At 44.2% G+C, this 18130-nt stretch overlaps 1 long non-coding RNA gene and 1 pseudogene across 2 annotated transcripts in view; both read left to right on the forward strand.

Moving 5' to 3' along the window:
* LOC306660031 overlaps positions 1–17890 on the forward strand; it is a 45135-nt gene extending 27245 nt beyond the window's left edge. The window contains exons 2-4 of the long non-coding RNA XR_013763530.1: positions 14239–14442; positions 15136–15257; positions 17138–17890. This is a non-coding gene — a long non-coding RNA (uncharacterized lncRNA). The remainder of the gene's footprint in view (positions 1–14238; positions 14443–15135; positions 15258–17137) is intronic.
* On the forward strand, positions 6469–7942 carry LOC306660029 (tubulin alpha-1B chain-like; annotated as a pseudogene). Its single transcript has one exon. The product of its transcript is annotated as a tubulin alpha-1B chain-like (transcript).
* Positions 17891–18130: the final 240 nt, after the last annotated feature.

Consider the following 18130-nt stretch of genomic DNA (forward strand, 5'->3'; position numbering starts at 1 on the left):
CCTGCTGGCGTCAGCTCTGAGGGTGGCAGCTGGCAAAGCTGGATTCTTCTCCACTATTTATGGAGTGAGTGGCATGTTGTACTCTCAGCATTCCAGCTCTAAGTGGGGGGCTGTGCCCTTCAGTGTTGCAGCAGACCCCAGCAGCCCACTGCCACCTACATTCTGAGTTCTTGTCTCACAATCCGAATGAAGAATGCAAATCACCAGATGGGACTCTAGAAGGCAAGAGTACAAGGCATAGGACTTATTCAAGTGTGAAGAATAGAAACATAACTCTCAGTGTCAAGAAGGGACCCTGGGAGGGGTTGCCTCCTGAGTGTGCTAGTCTAGGGGTTTATATAAAACTTGGAAGGGACAATGCTGTTGGCCCAAATTTATGCTAATCAGGGTTTGGAAAAGCACCAACACTATTGATCAACCCTACACTCCCATCAGTTCTGCGTCACTTCCATTTTCCACAGCGTATGTGAAAGCAGGCATTTGAGTTCTTTGGACTGTGGGTGTTTGCAGGCTCGGGGCTCCAGCACTGTGTGGAGTTGCTGTCAGCTAGGGCCCTTGGCTGGATTGCCACAGGGTGACAGGTCAGTGTGTCTGGTTTATTGCATCTTGGGCCCCAATTGCATGGCAGGCTCCATGTCGCACCTGTGCTCCAACCCACCCAGACCTATGCTCCACAGCTCTGGGACAGGGCTTGGTTTCATCATCAAGCCCTGAGAAGTATCCCTATCAAAATAGCTGGCACCATTTATGTTGGATGTGAGCAACATGACACATTTATTGTTCTCAGTGGGCGTGTGAGCATTTGACTTTCAAGAAGTGTTAACACAAAGGTTTGGAAAAGTGTTGGGAAGGGTGAGAATGGCCCTTTGCAGGGGAAAATGTCCCCCAAGGTCATCACTTACTTGAAGGTACTGAGTGTACCCCTTTTCCATGCTAGAAACAGATGGCAGTGTGACATCCTGGTCTGGAGGGATTTCTGTCTCCTGAAATGGAATGTGTGTATCCTGGGTGATGCAAGGAAGTCTCCATGACACAGTGGACTAGGTCAAAGCCCACTGAGGCCCTTCAGGGTTGGTTCCCCTGCCAACATTCTTTGAAAGTGGACTGTGAGTGACAGAAGATGTACTGAAGTCTCTTAGAGCTTTGCCCTGGGTCTGGCGTGGGGACATGCTCTGTGGGTCAGATTGTACTTTTGACTGTCACATGCCAATCATGAAAACAAATCTTCTCCTTGTGATGACTTGACTGGTGCCTCCTCTGTACTAGATTGCAGAGAGTTCCAGAGATGCTGAAGACTGTTCAAGCTTATGAATCCAGCATCTAATTTGGTGAGACATAATTTCAGCCAAGGAAGGCACAGAGAAGTAAGGCTTGTCTCCAAGGAGCGCTACCCAGTAGGGTGAGCCTGGGAAGAGGTGTGGAGTGTAATACCTGTTCTTGAGTTAGGGAGGGCCCTCCAGTTCCAAGTAAAAGAAGTCTTGATGAAAGTCAAGGACTAGAGACAGTTTGGCATGGAAGTTCTCTTGGGGATTTGAACCCTGACTCAACACATATTGTCTTGATGACCTTACCTACCCTGAGCTTCAGTTTGCCTGTATATAAATAGAAATAACATGAATCTCCAGCTCACAGAGTTGTTGTGAGGACTAAGGTAGTTGCTTAGCCCCATACCTGCCCCAGGTGTCCGATAAATGTTAATTGTTAGTATTAGCAGTAATATTACTGCTAATTGAAATCTTTTTTTTTTTTTTTTTTTTTTTTTTGCGGTACTGGGGATCAAACCCAGGGCTCACTCCACCGACTAAGCTATCTCCCCAGCCCTGAAACCAGTCTTGAAAATCAGAATGGGGTCCTCATTCCACTGGAGTTGAGATTAAACACATAAGAAATGACAAGGTAAGAAGCAAATTTTATTTCAGACATAGAACAGGGAAAGAAAGAAAGAGACACACACATACTAAGAAGAGGGAGCCCAGAGCTGGTGCTAGAGGGAGTGGGGGGTGTCTTGCCCCTTCATGAATCTCAGGTTTCCTCTCTTCTCGTGCCTCCTCCTCTTCCTCTTATCTTGCCTACTTGGTGAACAAACAGCAGGAAGAGAGCCTCAGGGTGCACAGGGTGTGATCCTTCTCCTTCCAGGAGGCTGCTAGCAACAGGGTGATAGGGAGTGCTGTCTATCTATTTCCATTTCTTTGACAATCAGCTACCTGCCCTTTGCTCTGGTCTCATTCCCCTCTCTGATTAAGCGAATCCTACTGCTGTTAGGGGAAATGAACAATGACCACTCTGGTTGCTTCAGGCTGAGAGGGGTGACATAGGGCAAGCAGTTTGAGTTTCCCTTTTAGGAAGTTTTGGGTCAGTTGAGGGATTTGTGGTAAAAGCCTGGTTTGATAAGAACAGGCTAAAAAGTCATCTGGGAGGTGGGTGATTCTATGACAGAAACAAAAAGACAGGAGTAGTAGAGTGAGATTAATACAAAATAAATGTCGTTGCATCTGGAACATGTCAACGAATACCATGATGATGATGGAAACCAGAGATTTTTCACCAGGTGTAAGAGCTAAGACTTTGTTCCCGTGACACGGCCGGTGAGGACATGGCCTCTATTTGGGAATGTAAATCTTTAAGGATATTAGTTACATTGTCAGAGTTATCAGGAATATAAACATAACTTTTAATGTTTGCAATATCACAGATGCCCCCATAAGATGTAGTTAAGCTATATCATCTGATTTTTGTCAAATACGTTTTTATTGGCATAACCTCTGTGTTTAGTAGAGATCCCTTTATTTCTGTCACTAAAGGTCAGATAATCATATTTGCAATCACAGATTAAGTCTGCCTATGTAGGAGGTTAGTAAGATTTATAGGCCTTAAACTGACTAAAAAAGTTTCTGACTTTTTTAGACTTTTGATAGTGATTGGGCACTCCTGTCTAAGAATCCCTCTTTGATAGCCTCTAGTCTTTTTTATGCTTGGTGGGGCTGACACAAGTGTTTATCTTAAGTTACATTAAAAAAAAAATTATTTTCTTTCCTTTTAAATGTCCAGGTATGGCTCTCTTTTGGTTAAAACTTGTTTTGCTAGGTATTTAAGACTAAGCTGGTCAAATTGTTCTTATCTATTGTTAGGAGTCAACTGAGTTTCCTAAAGGGGTCACTCTTGGGAACTTGGAGAAGTCTCAGCTCCTCTGGTGCCATCTGCTAGGATAGGTCAGGGTCTTATGGGCCATGTGGTTTGCATGAAGCATCAGGGACATTTTCTCTCCAAAGATACTTCTCTTTGCATTGCGTGTCCTTGTCAGCTTTCTCTTCTCCAGGGTCTCATTGATTTCTGATCAGGAGGTCAGGTGGCCCAGAATTGCAAAGTCCTTAGTTTCCCTGGTTCCCTGAGTTTGAACTGACCTCAGAGGGCAAGAGCCAAATATTAGCTATTTTTTTCTGGGCCTGTTTACTTCCTTTAGTCTCTAAGTTTTGGGTTTAAACATCCAGCAAGTCAGTTTCTCTAGTCTTAAATGAAAGTACTGAGTTTTAACTTTAATGTCTATAACTTTACAGTTATTTAACCCTTCCTTTAGTGCTGGAAGTCTGCCTATCCCCTCTCTGTCCTCTGGGTGGTGGCCTGTTTTCTCTAATTATTGTATTAGAAGTTGTACTTTTGTAAGGCATTAACAGACAAGAGTTGCAAAGTTGACAAGAAAAATATAAAATGAAATCATCAGGAGTAAAAACCTATTGAGTTTGTATGATAGCTATGAACCAAGAAACATAATTTTTATAATCTCAAATCTTTACTTCAAACTTTAGTTTGAAGAATACCAGCTTGGTAAAATGCTCTTCTAAACCTTTAAGAACTTATACACTTGGAAGATATGATACATCGAGAATACAAAGAAGACAGTAATAGCACCACAGTTACACTGATGTTCTTATATTAGCCAAGTTTAGCTTTTAAAGAAAAATCCAGAATCTGTAGTGTAATACTCTAAAATAACAGTTGTTGTTTAACCAGAGTTGTACAAACCCTAATTCCTTTAAGACTGATTTCTCTAAAGAATAAAACTTAACAGACACAAGAAATTACCTTGTTGGATAAGAGCAGATTCATGTTTTAAGAAATCTTTGTTACTATAACACATAGAGGCTTAAACTTGGTTTATATCAGTATATTAATATTTGGCCTTAGGAAAAACCTTGAAGAGCTTGAACTGATTGTACCACTTGTAGTCAACTTAGTTACACACACTTTGAGATTTACCTTCCACAAACGTCCTGCAACTTACTTAGACATTCTATGACCTTTTAGCTTTACTAGACAAAAGACTTTTGCATCCAGAAACATTTCTTTTTCCTTCTACTTTTGTGCCAAAATATATTTCCATACCTAGAACCTTCTTATATCTCCGTCCTAGCTGTTTATCCCTTTTTAAATTCAAATTTTGAAAGAATCCTTAGGAAATTTCTGAATTTACACAAATTACTCCACTTTAATAAGATGTGAAATACTTGGTTTTTTTATAGTACATTAATGGAAACCCAACTGAAATGTTTTGTACTCTTTGTAGAATTATACCAGTAGAATCTTAAATCTTAGTAACCTTGGTTTCAGTGAAAACACAGAAGATACAAAGAGAGTTTAAAAGCCTCTGTGGTTGGATAAAATAAGACTGATCAGAAAAGTATATTAATTTGGGCATTGAGGAGCCAATGTGAATTCACCATCAAACCATGAGCTCAAAAACATAGAAATTAAAAAAAAAAAAACAAAAAAACAAAAAACAGGAGTTCTAAAACAATGACAAGACTGATTGCTCTAGAAAAGGAGCATGCAGAACATCTTTATTAGATCAGACTGCACTTTGAGGTCAGATTATACTCAGTTCAGATATTTAAAGAATTCGAGAGCCCTGGAATCCTCAGGTAAAGATTCTCAAGGTAAAGAAGACTTGTATACATGAGATCATTCCATTTTTCCTCCCTGTGGTGTAGCATTCAGGGGGAACTGGTTAAGAAAGCAGGTGGTAGAGTGCAAAAGGAGAAAAGCTAGCCAGCTATTAAGGACCCGCAGTGACTTGAATTTAAAAGTGACACCTTTTATTCCCCTTTGTTCTCAAACCAGTTTTGGATAATCACCTCTGTAGCTTACATTTCAGATGCAGGCCTTGGAGAGAGAGAGAGATCTGACAGAGGGCTAACAAGTAATGAAAGCTTCTGTTTTGAGCTTGAGAGGCAAAACCCCAAGCATAGGGGTTTCAAAGCCATTGTTTCTTTGTAAAATCAGTTTCTTAAACTGTGGTGCTATCATTTATGTTTCCTCTGGTGACCACTTTTCATTCCCCCAGTTTGTAATGAGGGCATGTTTGGATGCAGAAAATTATCAGACAACTCTTTTTCCAACTGTGATTATGTCATTTCCCAGACCTGGCAGCAGAAGAAAATGAGGCCCTGTTTTGAGCATCTGTGAGTCAAACGTATCCCAATTTTTCAGTATTCAGGCTAGTGGTGAACCAGCCTAAATGTTGAGAATGAAGCTCCCATCTGAGTCCATTGTGTTGGGGATGTCTTCCTAGGTGAGCTTACGATGGCCAGGAAAGCTGGCTCTCACTACCTGGTTCTGCCAGATTTATTGCTGCCTTACTGGCAAGAATAGTCAAGGTGCCTGTTTGCTGCATGACAAAGACCCTGGAGGATGCAGACTTAGAGGCAGATGACTGATCTCCTCCTGCCACTATAAACTTGCAAATGTGATGACCCACAAAGGGGAAAAAGGACCTAAGGTGGGGCTTATGTTAGCTAAAGGAATCTCCGGAGGACAAGGAGGACATCTAGTGGTTGTTAGATGCTTTACGTCCTTTCCTCAGGGGAGTGAATTGAAAATACCTCCCTTTTTGCAGCCAAAGAGACTAATGGAGCACAGAAGCAATGATGGAGAGAATGTCTACAGGCTTGTAAGAGCTTACTATGTGAGGAAAGGGAACCTAGGCATTTCCTTATGAACCACTCCATGTGAAATGTCCCTTTCTCAACGGTTAGAGTCTGATCAGGTGGAGTCTGGTCAGGGAGAGGAGGGGAGTACTTGGGAGGAGTGAACATGGGAGACATGGAGGTGTGTGTCACTGGGGTGTTAGCAGAGTACCATTTGATCAACGAGTCACCCTATGATGCCCAATTGAGACTGCTGTGAGAGGAGGTTGGGGGAGAAAACTTCGAGAGTCTCTGGGGAGTTGCCACCTCTGGAATCTCACGGTTGTTTCAATGCTTTTTCATCTTTGTGTGCATCTCAAGGCTAACTGGGATTGGGGTGCTGTCTACTAATGCCAGACATGCTCCAGGCCTGGACAGGACAATGGCTTTGGCAAAACCCAACATACCTGACAACAGGACAGGTGATTAAGAGCTGCTGAGACCATGAATCCACTTACCAGAGTCTTGTACAATGGAGGCCTGCACTAACTGCATTTAATTGGCCAACAGGTGCACATTATTGTCCTATAGAAACTAAAAAAGAGGAATGCATTACTCACCTCGATTCTTAGCTTGTCAGGGATAGTAACCAGGACGCGGTGTCCGCTCCTGATGCCTTTGCTTCCTAACCCACAGCCACCACGCCCAAGTGCATCTCCACACAAGTAGACCAGGCTGGTGTTCAGACTGGAAATGTCTGCTGGGAACTCTACTGCCTGGAATGTGGCATCCAGCCTGATGGCCAGATGCCAAGTGACAAGAGCACTGGGGTAGGAGATGGTTCTGTCTGTGAGACAGGTGCTGGCAAGCACGTGCCCAGGGCAGTGTTCATAGACCCGGAACCCACGGTCATTGATGAAGTTCGCACTGGGACCCACCGTCAGCTCTTCCACCCTGAGCAGCGCATCACAGGCAAGGAAGATGCTGCCAGTAACTATGCCCGAGGCCACTACGCCATTGGCAAGGAGATCATCGACCTTGTCCTGGACGGAACTCGCAAGCTGGCCGGCCGGTGCACAGTCTTCAGGGCTCCTTGGTTCTCCACAGCCTTGGTGGGAGCTGGTTCTGGGTCACCTCCCTGCTGATGGAGCGGCTCTCTGATGATGACGGCAGGAAGCCAAGCTGCAGTTCTCTGTTTACCCAGCCCCCGTTCCACAGCTGTATTGAGCCCTCAGCTCCATCCTCACCACCCACACTACCCGGGAGCACTCCGATTGTGCCTTCATGGTAGACATTGAGGCCATCTGTGACATCTGTCACAGAAACCTTGACATTGAGCACCCAACCTACACTAACCTTACCCGCCTTATTACCACGCTGTGTCTTCTGTCACTGCTTCCCTCAGATTTGACGGAGCCCTGAATGTTGACCTGACAGAATTCTGACCAACCTTGTGCCAATCCCTGCATCCACTTCCCGCTGACCACATATGCCCTTGTCATCTCTGCGGGGAAAGCCTACCATGAACAGTTTTCTGTAGCCGAGATCGCCAATGCTTGCTTTGAGCCAGCCAACCAGATGATAAAATGTGACCCGCGCCATGGTAAATATGTGGCTTGCTGCCTCTTGTACCGAGGCGATGTGGTCCCCAAAGATGTCAATGCTGCCATTGCCACCATCAAGACCAAGCACAGCATCCAATTTGTGGCTTGGTGCCCCACTGGCTTCGGGGTTGGCATTAATTACCAGCCTCCCACTGCAGTGCTGGGGGAGATCTGGCCGAAGTTCAGTGTACTGTGTGCATATTGAGTAACACCCCAGCCATTGCTGGGGCCTGGGCTCACCTGGATCACAAGTTTGACCTGATGTGTGCCAAGCGTGCCTTTGTTCACGTACGTGGGTGAGGGGATGGAGGAAGGAGAGTTTTCTGAGGCCCATGAGGACATGGCTGCACTAGAGAAAGATTACGAGGAGGCTGGTGTAGATTCTGTTGAAGGAGAGGGTGAGGAAGGAGAGGAATGCTGATTACCTGTCCCTCTCAGCCCTGCTGCATGTCATACTCCCAGAACTTCAGCTGAAGCTGAAGCTGAAAGGGAGTATGAAGCTGGGGGGGCTCGCCGGCATTGACATTTGCTGATTAGATTGTCTTCATGCAATCATGATTCATGATCATGTCTGTCTTTTTCCTCAAGTACCTGTAAGAGCTTTCCATCAGTCTCAAAGTAAAGGTTTTAAAGAAAGAAAAAGAAAAAGAAAGAAAGAAATTAAAAAAAAAAAAAAAAAAAAAAGAGGCAGGCATACTTCAGGAAGATGTGAGGCACAGAGGAGCTAGTCTCAGTGACAATCCTGGCTGAGCCCCCAGCTAATACCTGTCTTGAAAATCAGGATGGGGTCCTTGTCACGCTGGTATTGAAGAATAAACACCCGAGAAACACCAAGACAAGAAAATTTTATTTAGGAGAGAGATATAAGGGGGGAGAGAGAGAGAGAGAGAGAGAGAGAGAGAGAGAGAGAGAGAGAGAGAGAGAGAGAGAAAGAGAGAGAGAGAGAGGGAGGGAGAGAGTCAGTCCTCTGGAGAGAAGGGCACTCAGAGTTGGTGACTGTGGGCCTGGGGGTGTCTTGCCCCTTTATAGATTTTAGGTTTCCTTTCTTCTCATGCCTATCTGACCAAAAGGCAAGAAAAGACCAAAAGGCAGGAAAAGAGCCCTCCAGGGGGTGATTGCTTGTGTTGGAAAGTGTGATCCTTCCCCTCCCCAGGAGGTGTTAGCAATGGGGTGGTGTGGAAGAGCTATCTACTTATTTCCTTTTCTTTGATAACCAACTGTCTTCTGCCCCTGTCAGAGTTGGTTGGCAGGTTGGGTGGCTGGCTGGAGGGGAGGAGGTGAAGTGTCTGAAGCAGTACCTGATAGGTATAATAAATAGCAACCGTGCATTTCTGTAGTCTGACAGCATATAAATACCTTATTTTGGTATACTGAAACATTTGTATCTAGAAGTTTCCACTCAAGAAACCTATTTTAATCCCATACGTGGAATACTGTTTTACTCAGATAGAAAAAATATACACATTGTTTCACATGTGTTTTATTTGTGCAGAGAACCAGAGTACAAAAATATTCTGCATAAAACCTGCCCCTTTATGTTGTAAAGCTAAACTTTAAACCTTAAAAAACAACAACAGCAAACAATTACTTGGCATAAACTGGAATGAACAGATATGCTTTCTCCTCACGGACATTAGCTTTTCCACTGTGGGAGTGGGAGGGGCTTCCTCTGTCCTCAAAATCTGTTTGGATACTATTGCTAAATAACAAACTGCCTCAAACTCCCAAAGCATGGGAGAGAGGACAAAGAGCAGGCAGGGGAAGTGTCCGGGGCACAGTCTCTGTGACATGTTCCCCAGGTGCGGGCAGAGGAGTCTCTGGCGATGCAGATGCACGGCTGCGGGAATCCGCGCGGAGAAGCCTGAGCCCGGGGCGCACCTCACTCCCAGGGCACCAAGTCAGCGTCCACACAGCGCAGGCTCGCTGGCTGTCGTCGATGCTGTCGGTCTGGGCTGGGCGTCTCCAGTGGAACCACTCTCTTTCCGGACAGTGGCCCAGGGAAGCAGGGGATGCAGCAGAGTTGCCGGATGCACGTGGCAATCCTCCTCCTCACCCTCCTCCAACCCTGGCTGCTGTCTGGGGGTTGCCATGGAGGCTCAGGGTCATGCTGGGAGGCCAGGCTGGGAGGGGTGTGTCCCCGTGGAGGAAACTGAGGAAGATGGCAGGCAGGCTGGCACCTCCAGCGACCTTCTGCTGCCTCCCCAGACTGCTGCTGCTCACGGCAAGGGAAGGGCAGGCTCACTGGGAAACTTCTTGGGGCAGACCCTGGGGGATCCGCAGGGCCAGGGCGATGCTTGGCTTCACCTGGAGTGCGTGGGCCTCGCCCTGGCTTCTCTGGCTTTCAAGGATGCAGTAGTTGAATTTGTGACTTTCTGCAGACAGCCAGGTGTTGCTGAGCATGCTTTTTAAAATTGTGGGAGCAGGGAGTTTGGGGAGTGTCTCAGTAGGAGGACTGGGTGAAGCTTCCTCACCCTGGGTCAGCCATGGGTGCCCCGTTACCTGGTCTATGGTGGGCCTCTGTGTGGGGTGGATGGTGAGTACGTCATGGATGAGGCTCTGTGTGACCTGGGAGGCATGCTGGGGAATGTCCTAGGTTTCCTGCTTGATGAGCTTCTTCACCTCCCTATTGCTGCTTGCAAAAAATGGGCATCTCCCTGTTAGCATAGCATAGAGAACCACAGCCAGGCTTCAGACGTCTGCCAGGGGCCCTCAAATTCCTTCCGCTGGATGATTTCAGGGGCAACGTAGAGGATAGTGCCCCAGAACCCCTTCAGCCTCTTCCCAACTGTGAATCTGGTGCTCAGACCAAAGTTGATGAGTCTGGCCTTGCCGCTGGCATCCACCACCACGTTCTCTGGCTTCAGGTCAAGGTGCACGGTGCCCTTTTGGTGGCAGTACTGCACGGCCCCCAAGTTCTGCCTGAACATTTTGTGGGAGTCCTCCTCCTGCATGCCATCAGTTTCCGGGATGAGGTCCCACAGCTGTCCCCCACCTGTATGCTCCATGATAAGGTGGATGTAGTTCTTAGTCTCCATGACCTGGAAGAGATGGATCACGTTTGGGTGGTCCAAGCCCACCATCATATCGTTCAGATAGGAAGGGGAAATTTGAGGCTCCTTTTCTATCTAATATTTTAAAATATTCAGAATCATGAAAATGATAATTAATATTTACTTGTAGATATTCCTAAATTCAAAACCTTCAATCATCCTAGAGTTGTTTTTGTTGTTGTTGTGTCTGTCCTCTGAGGTACCAGGGACTGGAGCGCTGTCCAATATGAGCTATTTCTTCAGCTCCCCTTCAATCATTTTAAATGCCGCACCTCATACCAGATTTAAAATTATACCAAGGAAATTCTGGAAGCTCCTTTGCAGTGACAAATAACATATTCCCTTTCATTATTTTATCTTTTTCTCTGTATATAAAGCATGAGGGTTTTTATCTTGTCTTTCATACTAACAGGTACTTCATTGACTGGAATTATGAAAGTTTTCTTTCTCTAGAATGCTTTCCTTTCCATGAAATTCAAAGAAATTGCTTCTTTTATCTCCTCTTATTTGACTGAAATTACACTGTAAAAGTGCTGACAGACCACTTCTGAGAGAACACTGCAACCTCTCCTTTTATTTATTATTTTTCTTTTTTGGGAAAGTACTTAAGGAAAACAGGGTTTCACTCTTGAAAAATTAATTGTTCGGAAGTAAGTAAACAGAAAGAATTAGCGAATAACTTTTGGAACAGTCATAAAATGTATACATGAATCCAGATTGCTAGAAATATTTCATGCAGACACAGTTTGTAAGACAATTTTAATGCATTCTGTAAACACTAATGCAAAAATGTAGTGTGTTTTATCTGTGTAAAAGTAAGTAAAGCCCCTATGTTAATAAACGTGTGCTATTTAAAGAACTTTCCAAAAAAAAGGACTGTACTCTTGGAAGATATGAATACATCTAGTGTACAAAGAAGCCAGTAATAACACCACAGTTACACTGGTGTTCTTATATAAACCAAGTTTAGCTTTTGATAAAAAATTCAGAATCTGTAGTAGAGTATAAGTATAATACTCTAAAATAATAGTTGTTGTTTAACCAGAATTGTACAAATCCTAATTCCTTTAAGTCTGATTTCTCTAAAGAATAAAACTTGACACAAGAAATTACCTTGTTGGATAAGAGCAGATTCATGTTTTAAGAAATCTTTGTTACTTTAACACATAGGTGATTAAACTTGGGTTTTTATCTGTATATTAATATTTGACCTTAGGAAAAAAAACCTTGAAGAGCTTGAACTGATTGTACCACTTGTAGTCAACTTAGTTATACACACTTTGAGATTTACCCTCCACAAACCTCCTGCAATTTACTTAGACATTCTATGACTTTTTAACTTTACCACACAAAAGACTTTTGCATTCAGAAACATTTCTTTTTCCTTCTACTTTTGTACCAAAATATATTTCCATACCTAGAACCTTCTTATATCTCCTTCCTAGATGTTGACCCCTTTTTATCTTTTTTTTTTTTTTTTTTTTTTTTTTTTTTTTTGGTATTGGGTATTGAACTCAGGAGCACTCTACTACTGAAGCACATCCCCAGCCCTGTTTTGTATTTTATTTAGAGACAGGGTCTCTCTGAGTTGCTTAGCACCTCAGTTTTGCTGAGGCTGGCTTGAACTTGAGATTTTCCTGTCTCAGCCGTGTGACACCAAGCCCAGCTGACCCCCTTTTAAGTTCACATTTTGAAACAATTCTTAGAAACTTTCTGAATGTAGACAAACTGCTCCACTTTAATAAGATGAAATACTTTTTCTTTTTTATAGTACATTAATTGAAATCCACCTGAATTGTTTTGTACTCTGTAGAATTATACCTGATAGAATCTTAAATCATTATAAGCTTGTTTTTAGTGAAGACTCAAAGTATTCTCAAATCTCTTTCCATTTACTAATTTATGAAAATACATGTAATGTTTAAGCATATTACCTAATGGCGTTTGAGAAGTCAAGGGTACTTGATTTAATATTTAACAGTTGATGTCTTATCACTTTAACTTTGTAAATTAATCAGACATAGCCTCTAGCAAACACACTTATGATAAATCCCACTGATGTTATATCTGATGTACTCATTTTTTAATTAGACAAACCAAGATATCTGACAAGTGTAGTTAACAGTATTGCATTTTTCCTCCCTGTGGTGTAGCGTTTAGGGAGGAACTGGTTAAGAAAGCAGGTGGTAGAGTGCAAGAGGAGATAAGATAGCCAGTCATTTGGGATTCACTGTGGCATGAATTTAAGTGCCACTGCATGACCAGTGCAGCCAAACTCTCGGTTCCCATGAGGGGTGAAGGGGGATTGGAAATTAAAGACTCACAAACACAGATTTTGAAGATTAAGCTGGGATCAGGTGGAGCTCTGCTCTCTGATGCAGATGTAGATCTACAGGTGTTAGGCCAGCAATCTTTATTTATATATGTCTCATTATCAGATTAAAGACTATTCAAGCCCTATTCTTAGTGTTCAGGAAAGTTACAGAAACTAGGACATCTATGTAGCTTTTCCGCAGTTGCAATTCACACTTGCAAAGTGCAATGTTAGGAGCTTTGTGTAGCTTTCAAGAAAGTCTATTGTTAAAAGTTAGTGTAAAGAGGGCAAAAACAAGAGAAGCAGAGCTGGTGAAACATTGTGGTTGTCTAGCATAAGAATTCCTTCCTTCCCAGGAGCTGTGTGCTTGAGATCAGGGTTGGAACTGGTAGAACCCTTGCACAGAACCTCCTCATGCAGGGCATTGCCACAGCAGCTAAGCATCCTGTGCCCTTGCACAGAAATATTCCCAGGCACCAGGCATGCCACGGCCATGAGGTCATCAGAGACCCCTAATCTCAGTCACTGCTCCCCCTTCCTTTGTCACTGCTCTCCACATGACACCTTTTTCCCCCCTTTGGTCTCAAATGGGTTTTGGATAATTACCTGGTTAGCTTACATTTCGGATGCACGCCTTGGAGAGAGATCTGGCAGCAGGCTAACAAATGAGGGAAGCTACTGTTAAGCTTGAGAGGCAAAACCCCATGCACAGGGCATTTAATCATTTAATTTCTTTTATAAAATCAGGCTTTAAGCTGTGGTGCTATGATTTATGTTTCCTTTGGAGACTGTTTTTCATTCCCCCAGTTTGAAATAAGGCCAGGTTTGGAGGCAGGAAATTATCAGACATCTCCTTTTTTCAACTGTGATTATGTCATTTCCCAGACCTGGCAGCAGAAGAAAATGAGGCCCTTTTTTAAGCATCTGTCAGTCAAACTTATTCCAACTTTTTAGTATGCAAGTTAGTGGTAAACCTGGCATAACTGTTGGAGAATGAAGCTCCCATCTGAGCTTTGATCATCTGAGGATATCGACTCTCGCTTCTTCACTCTTCCAAAGCGGACCCTGCCAGTGATTACCCAGGTAGTTTCCAGAAGCGTTGATCTTGGACTAGGGTAGTCCTGTTGATCTTTCTTGTTCTGGGGCTTCTGCATCTTGGACTGCACAGCTTCTGGTTCTTCCAGCTCTCCAGCTACAGACAGCCATTGTGGACTACCCAGCTTCTGGTTGTGTAAACCGATCTAATAAATCCTCTTTTATAATCATACTTCCTGTTGATTCTGTTCCTCTAGAGAACCCTGACTAATACAGTTAGGGATGTCTCCCTATGAGCTTTGGACGGTCAGCATAACCCATCTCTTATCACATAGTTTTGCAGATTTATTGCTGCATCACCATCAAGAATAAACAAGGTCCCTGTTCACTGCATGACAAAGACACTGGAGGATTCAGACTCAGCAGCATGCCTAACCTCCTCCTGCCATTATTAGACTTCCAAATGTGATGACCCATGGGAAAAAATGACCTATGTGGGGTATATTACTCTGCTCTGTGGTCTAAAGAATTCTCTGGAGGTAAGCAAGACACCTAGTGGTTCTTAGATGCTGAATACCTTTTTCTCAGAGGAGTTTACAGAGGGGTAAATTGAAAATCTCCCCCTTTTGCAGCCAAAGAAACTTTCAGAACACAGAAACAACAATGCCTGTAGGCTTATAGCAGCTTAATACGTGAACAAAGGGAATCTGGACACTTCCTTATTAATCACTCCATGTAAAATGTCCCCTTCTGAATGGCTAGAGTCGTATCAGGTAGAGGAGTGGGGTCCTCAGGAGCAGCGAGCACAGGAAAGTGCAGTTTGGCTCATCTGGAGATGTATGTCCCTGGGGCTCTTGCTCAGCGACTTTTGATTGACCAGTTGATACAGGACACCCCATAAAGGTGATCAGGAGACGAGTCCAGGGAGAAACCTTTGTGGTTCACTGGGGAGTGGCCTCAGCCACAATCTTGTAGTTGTTTCAACCCTTTGCCCATCTCCACGCACCCAAAGGCAAACCGGGATTAGGAACACTGCCTACCAGCACAAAACATGTTCTGAGTCTGGACAGGATAGTGAGAGATGGTTTTGGCAGAACCCAATATGCCTGACCTGCAGGACAGGTAATTAGGAGCCACCTAGACTGTGAATCCCGTCACCTGAGTCTTGTACAATGGCGGCTTTGCATTCTCCGTGTTTAACTAGTCAATGGGTGCCCATTATTGTCTTCCAGAAAGAAAGAGACAGAAAGACGCACTTCAGAAAGATGTGGGGTGTGAAGAGGCTTAACTTGGTGATGATCCTGGATAAGCCCTGTTATGAGTTGGATGTGAGGTGTCCCCCAAAAGCTCACATGTAAGAGTCTTAACCCAATCAGTGAATTAATCACTGGTGGGATTAATTGAAGTGGTAGGGTGTGGCTGGAGGAGGTGGGAATTGGGGTGTGGCTATGAGGTATATATTTTGTATCTGGAGAGTGGAGTCTCTCCCGCTCCCCCTCCCCTTCTCCTTCTCCTCTATCTCTCTCTCCCCCCTCCCCTTCTCTCCCCCTCTCTCCCTCTCTCTCTCCCTCTCTCTCTCCCTCTCTCTCTCCCTCTCTCTCTCCCTCTCTCTCTCCCTCTCTCTCTCCCTCTCTCTCTCCCTCTCTCTCTCCCTCTCTCTCTCCCTCTCTCTCTCCCTCTCTCTCTCCCTCTCTCTCTCCCTCTCTCTCCCCCCCTCTCTCTCCCTCTCTCTCTCCCTCTCTCTCCCTCTCTCTCCTTTCTTCCTCTTCTCTCCCCTTCTCTACCTACTTTCTGATCAACATGATGTGAGCTGCTTCTCTCCGCCACCCTCTCCTGCCATGATGTTCAGCTCCACCTTGAGTACCAAGGCATGGAGCCAGCCTTCTATGGACTAAAGCCTCTGAAACTGTGAGCCCTTAAATAAACTCCTCCTCCTCTATAGTTGTGCTGGTCAGGTTCTTTAGCCACAGTAGTGATAAAGTTGACTAAAACAAGCCCCCAGCTGATATCTATCTTGAAAATTAGGATTGGGTCTTCGTTCCCCTGGTGTTCAATATTAAACACCCAAGAAACACAGAGGCAAGAAGTAAATTTTACATAAGAAACAGAACAGAAGAAGTGGGGAGAGAGAGAGTCCTCCAAAGAGGAGGGAGCTCAGAGCTGTGCCCGAGGAGTAAGCCCCTTTATGGATTTCAAGTTTCCTTTCTTCTCATGCCCCCTCCTCCTCTTACCTTGCCTACATTGTGTCCAAAATGCAGGAAGGGAGCCACAGGGTTTGATCCTTCCCCTGTGCAGAGGCTGTTAGTAACAGGGTGATGGGGAGTGTTATCTACCATTTCTTTTTTTGATAATCAGCTACCTGTCTTTTGCCCCCATCTCACTATCATAGCTAATACTAAAGAAAGCTCATTTTCTCTTGGCAGTCTGCCAACTAACCTATGGGTCAGACTGTCCAATAACACCAGTCACATGTGGTAATAAGCCCTGGAAATGTTGCTACTGCAGATTGAGATATGCTACAAATAAATATAAATTTCACACTGTATTTTGAAGACTTAGTAAAAAAAAAAAGTATATAAAATATTTCACTAATACTTCTATGTTGATTATGTGTTGAAATAAAAATTTAAAACTAAATTTATTATATTTTATTTCACATGTTTAATGTGACTACTAAAAAATCTAAAAATACATTTATATTATGTATCTATTGGACTATGATCTTAAAAATTAACAATAAACTATTATTGGATCATTTAAAAAATATTAATATTCACTCCATTTGCAAGAGGGAAAAATGAGGCTTAGTCAGGTGAGGCCACCTGCCAAACTGGTAAGAGGCAGATTGGAATCTGCAGCCAGTTTCTCTGGCTGTGTCTTTGTTCCCTGTTTAATTCCCTCCTTGCTAAATACCAGAAGGCATAGAAGTGGAATTCAGAGGTAGGAGCCCTGTGAACCTTCCAGAAGTTTCCAGTAGGGTAAGAAACAAAGCTGGCAGACAGGAGAGAGTCCTGCCCAAAGTGCATGAAAGAGTCCTCTCATTGTTCTCTTTGTTCTGTGACTCAGAAGTCATGAAGTCTCATCAAGATAGAAAATAAAAACAAAGACAGGTGTGCCATCTTTTGGAGGGATGGCATTCCTAGGATTCCAAGTATCCCTAAGCATGCTGCTTTTGCCCTTGTGGATTGGGCTCTGCTAATATCTCATGACATGAAAGGTCTCCTGCCTGGGCAGGACCTGGCACCAGCAAGGGCAGGAGAGAAGCAGAGAAACCTCGTGTGTGAAGAACAGTTCTGTTGAACAGAGACGTCCCTGGGCAGTCAGAGAGCTTTGGATTGGACACAGGTCTCGTGGGATTGCATGCTTGGACCCTAAGGACTGTTGGAGTCTCACTGGAAAAATTTCAGAGGCACCTGCAGTCAGGCCCCTCCAGGTGTGGCTGAGTCACAGTGCCCAGACCTGATTCGACTTTACCATCCCCCAAACAAACACACCACAAAGGTAAAGGAGTACAACATGGTCTCCTGATTTGGGAGGCTGGACTGGGGTGAGGTGGGTGGTGTATCCACTCTCAAGGGTATTTATTTACTGCTTTGTGTATTAGCCCATATTTCCAATGCAATATTGGCCTCAGTACTCAGACTAAAGACTCAGCCAGAGACTAAGCTTCTCAGTACTGTTCAAGCTGGTGCCAAAGAGGCCAAAGGTACAATAGTCCCTGCTCCTGGGTCCAACAACCTGCAGGGGACATCGCCCTCACATTCTCCCTGCCTCACTCTCCAGCGCTGCCTGGTCAGGTCCATGCATGACATCCCTCCCTCTTCTCAGCTGGCACTGAGACTCAGCAGAACCTGGTTTCTCTTGCGTAATGGCTTTGGAAGAGTGAATGTGCTTTGACCTACCTCTTCCATCCAGGACAGAGAAAACAGAAAACTCTAGTGATTTTGAAGGGCCTGGACTTCGAAGGCTATCTGACCTGGTTTTATATCCCAGCTCCTCCCCTGATTTCTTGGGACCAATTTAAAGTCCTGAGTTTTCTCACTGTGAAACAGAATGAGTGTATTTATTTGTCTCAGACAAGTCTGAATGTAATAATATGTATAAAGTGCCTTGCACAGTGCCTGATATGACGTGCTCACAAGATTTATCGCTATTTCTTTGTGCATTACAAATGCATATTGCAGTACCAGCGTCTCCGGGAGAGTGTAGCTACAATGAAGCACTTGA

The sequence above is a fragment of the Sciurus vulgaris genome, assembly GCF_902686455.1.
Source record: "Sciurus vulgaris genome assembly, chromosome: 4".
NCBI classification, from domain to species: domain Eukaryota; kingdom Metazoa; phylum Chordata; class Mammalia; order Rodentia; family Sciuridae; genus Sciurus; species Sciurus vulgaris.